The sequence below is a fragment of the Lonchura striata genome, chromosome 21, assembly GCF_050655825.1.
Source record: "Lonchura striata isolate lonStrDom1 chromosome 21, ASM5065582v1, whole genome shotgun sequence".
NCBI classification, from domain to species: Eukaryota; Metazoa; Chordata; class Aves; order Passeriformes; family Estrildidae; genus Lonchura; species Lonchura striata.
In genome coordinates this window covers 9017091-9023350 of record NC_140723.1, presented here as the reverse complement: position 1 = coordinate 9023350, position 6260 = coordinate 9017091, and positions in this window count along the sequence as shown.

Genomic DNA, 6260 nt, shown 5'->3' with positions numbered 1-6260 from the left:
CATCTAGATAACCTTTTAATTTATTTTTTTTTTAAACATAAAGTAATAGTTTGTATACTTGATTGTCACATTTCTCTACATTCTGGAAAAGTACTGGTACTCAATCAAAGGTTGGACTTGATGATCTTGGAGATCTTTTCCAACCTTAATGATTATATAAATCTATAAATCAGGGAATCCTTGTTTTTGTTTAAAAATAAATATATAATATATGGTTTTATTTAAATTTGCATTCTTTTAAAATGTTTTTTTCCTTCCTGCCTCTCTATGGTCCTGCTTATTTACCAAAACAAATTTTTCAAGAAGACCTGACATCTTTGCAGTCCCCAAGAAGGTACTTTTATGAACTTTATTTTTCCAAAAGTTACTGTCAATTCTGAATTTGGGTTCAAATTAGCTGTTGAACAAAATATCCCAAATTTCCTGCTCAGTTCTACAGTTCTAAATCTATTTTAAAAGCTTCAAAAGCGCCTCTTCTCTTTAATTTGTTCCCATGGCTACCATTCAAAAGTTTCATTCATTTTCTGAGCGGAGAACTCTCCAAATCGTTTCTGCAATCTACCAGTTGACTTTTCCTTCTTAATCTAGTCGAAGGCTCTAAAGTCCCAGACTACAGACATGGCAACAGCAAGAGCAACAGCATCGCTCGCACTCCTCGATGCTCCCCGCAGGGACGAAATCCTCGCTCGGGGCTTTCCCGGGTCGCGGGCAGGACGATGCTCGGCTGCCCGGCGCACCCTGGCTCCTGCCCCAGTCACCCTGGCTCCTGCCCCACTCACCCTGGCTCCTGCCCCAGTCACCCTGGCTCCTGCCCCAGTCACCCTGGCTCCTGCCCGGCGCACCCTGGCTCCTGCCCCGGCGCACCCTGGCTCCTGCCCCACTCACCCTGGCTCCTGCCCCAGTCACCCTGGCTCCTGCCCCAGTCACCCTGGCTCCTGCCCCAGTCACCCTGGCTCCTGCCCCACTCACCCTGGCTCCTGCCCCACTCACCCTGGCTCCTGCCCCAGTCACCCTGGCTCCTGCCCGGCGCACCCTGGCTCCTGCCCCAGTCACCCTGGCTCCTGCCCCAGTCACCCTGGCTCCTGCCCGGCGCAGCCTGGCTCCTGCCCCACTCACCCTGGCTCCTGCCCCACTCACCCTGGCTCCTGCCCCAGTCACCCTGGCTCCTGCCCCACTCACCCTGGCTCCTGCCCCGGCGCACCCTGGCTCCTGCCCCACTCACCCTGGCTCCTGCCCCAGTCACCCTGGCTCCTGCCCCACTCACCCTGGCTCCTGCCCGGCGCACCCTGGCTCCTGCCCGGCGCAGCCTGGCTCCTGCCCCAGTCACCCTGGCTCCTGCCCCAGTCACCCTGGCTCCTGCCCGGCGCACCCTGGCTCCTGCCCCAGTCACCCTGGCTCCTGCCCCAGTCACCCTGGCTCCTGCCCGGCGCACCCTGGCTCCTGCCCCACTCACCCTGGCTCCTGCCCCGGCGCACCCTGGCTCCTGCCCCAGTCACCCTGGCTCCTGCCCGGCGCAGCCTGGCTCCTGCCCCAGTCACCCTGGCTCCTGCCCGGCGCAGCCTGGCTCCTGCCCGGCGCACCCTGGCTCCTGCCCCACTCACCCTGGCTCCTGCCCGGCGCACCCTGGCTCCTGCCCCAGTCACCCTGGCTCCTGCCCGGCGCACCCTGGCTCCTGCCCCACTCACCCTGGCTCCTGCCCGGCGCACCCTGGCTCCTGCCCCAGTCACCCTGGCTCCTGCCCGGCGCACCCTGGCTCCTGCCCCAGTCACCCTGGCTCCTGCCCCAGTCACCCTGGCTCCTGCCCGGCGCAGCCTGGCTCCTGCCCCACTCACCCTGGCTCCTGCCCCACTCACCCTGGCTCCTGCCCCACTCACCCTGGCTCCTGCCCCAGTCACCCTGGCTCCTGCCCGGCGCACCCTGGCTCCTGCCCCACTCACCCTGGCTCCTGCCCCGGCGCACCCTGGCTCCTGCCCCAGTCACCCTGGCTCCTGCCCGGCGCAGCCTGGCTCCTGCCCCAGTCACCCTGGCTCCTGCCCGGCGCAGCCTGGCTCCTGCCCGGCGCACCCTGGCTCCTGCCCCACTCACCCTGGCTCCTGCCCGGCGCACCCTGGCTCCTGCCCCAGTCACCCTGGCTCCTGCCCGGCGCACCCTGGCTCCTGCCCCACTCACCCTGGCTCCTGCCCGGCGCACCCTGGCTCCTGCCCCAGTCACCCTGGCTCCTGCCCGGCGCACCCTGGCTCCTGCCCCAGTCACCGCGCCGCCGCCGGGGCGCTCAGGGCTCATGCCCACCGCAGCCCCAATGCAGAGAGCTCGGAACTGCCGGCGCAGAGAGCTGCGGGCGAGAGGGAGCCGCTGCTTCCCGTCCTCGGGTCCCCGCAGCAGGACAAACAGGTTCAGTGACGGGGGGCTGCCCAGGGTCGCGTTTCAGCAGGAGCCACCCAGGGCCGGGCAGCCTCGCCAAGCGCACGGGGATGGAAAAGGTTCATCTTTAGTTAAGCTCCCCACAGTGTCCCCGCTGGGGTGGGAAGGGTGGGGGCTGCAGCCAATGCCGGCTTGAGCGGCGGCTGGTGACTGGTGTAACTGGAAAAGGCGCTGCTTTGCACTGGGATGATGCGGGAGAGGTCCGAGATCCCTGGAAACTGTCGATTTATGCTACAGAGCAGAGTGGGAATGTTGAGCTGAGAGGTGCTGGGCAGCACCGAGGGCTCAGCCTGGAGGTGGGGAGACCCTGCTGCTCTCACCCTTCCACCTGAAGGACCAGACCTGCCTGTTCCCAGCCCGCAGAGCACCTGGGGTGACGGGGAAAGGCAAGGAAGGACAGAGGGAGGCCCTTGGTGGTGACAGGCTGCAATCACAGATATTCATGGGGTTTCTGCCTGTTCACACACCCTTCACAGAGGTTAGAAAAATCCCCTATTGGGAACAGTTCCTCCATCCCTGCTGAGCTGGGGAACATTAAGTAGGTGATAATAAGCGGTCCCTGAGTGGGAGGGCCCGCTCTGCTCTGGAAAGTGCTACTCCAGACAATTTATCATTCAAACAAAGAGGGGGAAAAGGGTTAAACGCTGCCCAGCCTCTCCAGCCAGTGGTGGCTTTGGTTATCTGCGGCATGGCTGCAGGGCTACATGGTGACTGTACATGTTTGGGGATCAGGAGTTAAGTGTTTAAATGATAAGTGATATCTTAAAAACATAAGTTTAGCAATGAATCTTTACCGACAATACTATAGTATTAGTTAATAGGCAGAATTAACTCACTGGCCTGGGGCCAAGCCCGTCACAGCCAGAGCCAGAGCAGCTGAAGCTGCTTTTCACTTGGGTTTTGCTTTTACCAGATTTTCTGCTGCAGGGAGAGAGACTCCAATTTCTGTAAAAATATGCTTGTGTTTTCCTCCTCCCAACCTGCCCCTGTGAGCTCGAGGTTCCTTGCTGCCCAAGGGATTCAGCCAGGACCCGGAAAGATTTCCTCGTGCATGTAGAGGTGTGACCAAGGGTGTTGATTCAGGACCCAGGGTGCTGATACTCTGCAGGACATCTCTCAATGGCCCTGGAGATCCCTGGGTTCCCTGTCTGCTCTTGGTGGGACTTTACAGGCAGATTTACTCTAGGTGCCAGCACTCTCCATCTCTCCCATCCCACATAAACCTCTCTCCCCCTTAGCTGGGGCATTGAGACTGACCAAGTAGCTTCCTTGGACCAAAGAAGCATCTCCTGAATCTTTCTGGTAGCTGAGGCTCCTTGGAATCCCCAAAGACCACTGCCCTGAGTCTTGAGTCTGTGCCTGACAGCCCTGTGTCACCACTTGCTGCTTTCTTTGTGCCTCCCTTGACTCCCAAGTGTCACCTGCTGCATCTCTTTAACCTCACAGAAGGTGAGAGGGAGCCACCTCCTCCAGGTGTGATGAGCCGAGGGCTTCAATGCAAATGACCATTTTCTTTCTGCAACAGGAACTGAAAATGCAGCATTAAATGGGCCACCATCAAACCGGTTTTAATGTCCCCCTAGATGTTATCTCTCCTGGCCCTGTTGACCTGGGAACCATCTTTTGGTAAACCAAAATGTGGGTCCAGCTGGAGGGGTGGTTGTCCCATTTTTGTGACCCCCATCAAGGCTGTACCTGATGCTCTCTGCAGCAGGGCTTTAGTGTGCTGTGGCAAAGCTGCCCAAGGGTTACTTGTGGGCAGCAAGGACCAGCAAAACCAGAGTAATTTGGCTTCCAAGCTGGCCACATCCAAGCTGCCTGATGGTGGCCATGTCCACATGACACAGTTCCAAGGCCACTTGTCACCAGATGGCAGCAAGGGGAGCATCAGCTCACAGTGTGGCTGAGGACAGCGGTGAGGACACACAGTGCTCCCTGGGCCATGGCCAGCCTCCACTGAAGCCGCTCAGTCTGGTGCAGAGTGAGCGGAAGGTGCAGAGAAGGACATCGGAGGAGTCTGGAGTCACTTGTCATGGCACCGTGCTTGGTGGCACCTGCTGCTCTGCTCAGATATTGGGGCATGGTGACCAGAGGAGCTTGTGCAATTCACATCACAAGGTGGATACTGGTGACAATGCCTGCACCAGGAACAGCAACTTCGTGAGGGTGGCAGTGGAACCTTGGCAGGCCTTCCCATGGGTGCCAAAAAATGCAGCTGTCACAGAAAGCCCTTCCTGGGAGCAGAGTGAAGGAGTGAGATGGGACCAGTGCTCACAGCTCATGACTGGCCATGAAGAGCATCTTCAGGACACAAACCAGGCTTCAAGGAGCATGTAAGAGTTTCAAAGTCAGTGCAGCATCCAAACAAGTCTGCGTAGTCCAAGGTCCATCTCCATCAGCAACAATCTAAGGGGAAGCCCAAAAGAGAGGAGAGAAGGTCTCCAGTGACTGTTCCTTTGGGACAACATTCCCACTGTGTCTGGCAGTGCAGTCCTGGAGAGCTTCAAGAAAATTCTGAGGGGCTGAGTGGGCACTGGCAAACACACAGTTTGCTGCTCTTGGACTCCAGGCTTCCATTTTGGAGAATCGATGGATTCTCAGGGACATGGACGACACAACAGCCCTGGGATCCGGGAGGACTGAAATGAGGATATGATGAGTCTGGAAATGGTGAGTGCTTTTAGACATCTGATGGGAAATGCTGGCTGCTCCAGAGCAGCAGGGAGTGAGGGGAGGCTGGGAGTGGGGGAGCCTGGTACAGCGTTGGAATGGTAGGTAACTGCTGGGGATCCTTGGGATTCTTGCCCTGGAGAAGAATACATCTGAAGGAAGGAGAAGCTACTGGCTGTCCTGGCCTTCCGACTCCTTCCTCAATCCAAGAGTGACCCCAAAAGAGCTTCTAATGATGAAAGCTTCTCCACACAGGATGGAGATGGATCACAGGGTTCTCATATTGGATGTGGGGCCAACGTGGATGAGCAGCAACATCTGCAGTGACAGGAACTCCAAAGCAAACCAGAGCCTGCGGTTGGCCGCACTGAGCTGGGGAAGATAATTTGGCTCGTGCACATGGCCAACACCATCACGGAGCTGCGACCTCCACTAACCACTCCTGTGGAATCATTTCCTGTGGTGGGTCAAGGAAGAGAACCCAAGGTGCTCAAGCTGCTGATGCATCAGAGGGATAAAGAAGAGCACAGTGGAGCCTAGACTGTTTTTTCCATGTCCTTCCATGGCGAGATGAGGGACAGGAATACATCCTCAAAGTCCAGTGGGTCTTCAGCTCCTGGCCTATGAACCTGGCATAGCCTGTGTAGAGATCCATGTGCAGGACGTGACCTCCCTAGGAAGATCTTCCAGGACACAAGTGCTTCCTTCAGGATGCACCTGAATCTTCTGCCCAACCAGCAGTAATTGGGACACAGCTACGGGGGGTGAGCAGAGGGCACTGCTGGGTACAACATGGATACTAGAGAGGTGAGGAGGAGATGTCAGGTGGCAGGGGGACCTCCTGGGGTAAAGAGTCCCGGCAGCAGCCACATGTCATAGCGTCACAGAATGGTTTGGGTTGGAAGGGACCTTAAAGACCAACTGGTCCCAACCTCACCACTACGCCCTGAAGAGGGTGTGGATCATGAGGTGCCCACAGGGCAGATGTGGTTCCCAGGCATTGGGAAAGTTGGGGCCTGTTGAGTGCTGAGATGCAGAATTGGAGCTGGGTCTCACCTTGCACTTTCTAGGAAGGTCCTGCTTGACCCCAGCAGTGTCAATGGGGCTCGTGACCAAGTCACAGCTGCTCCACATGGGAAGTGGGGGGATTCCCGTTCTCTTCTGGCTGG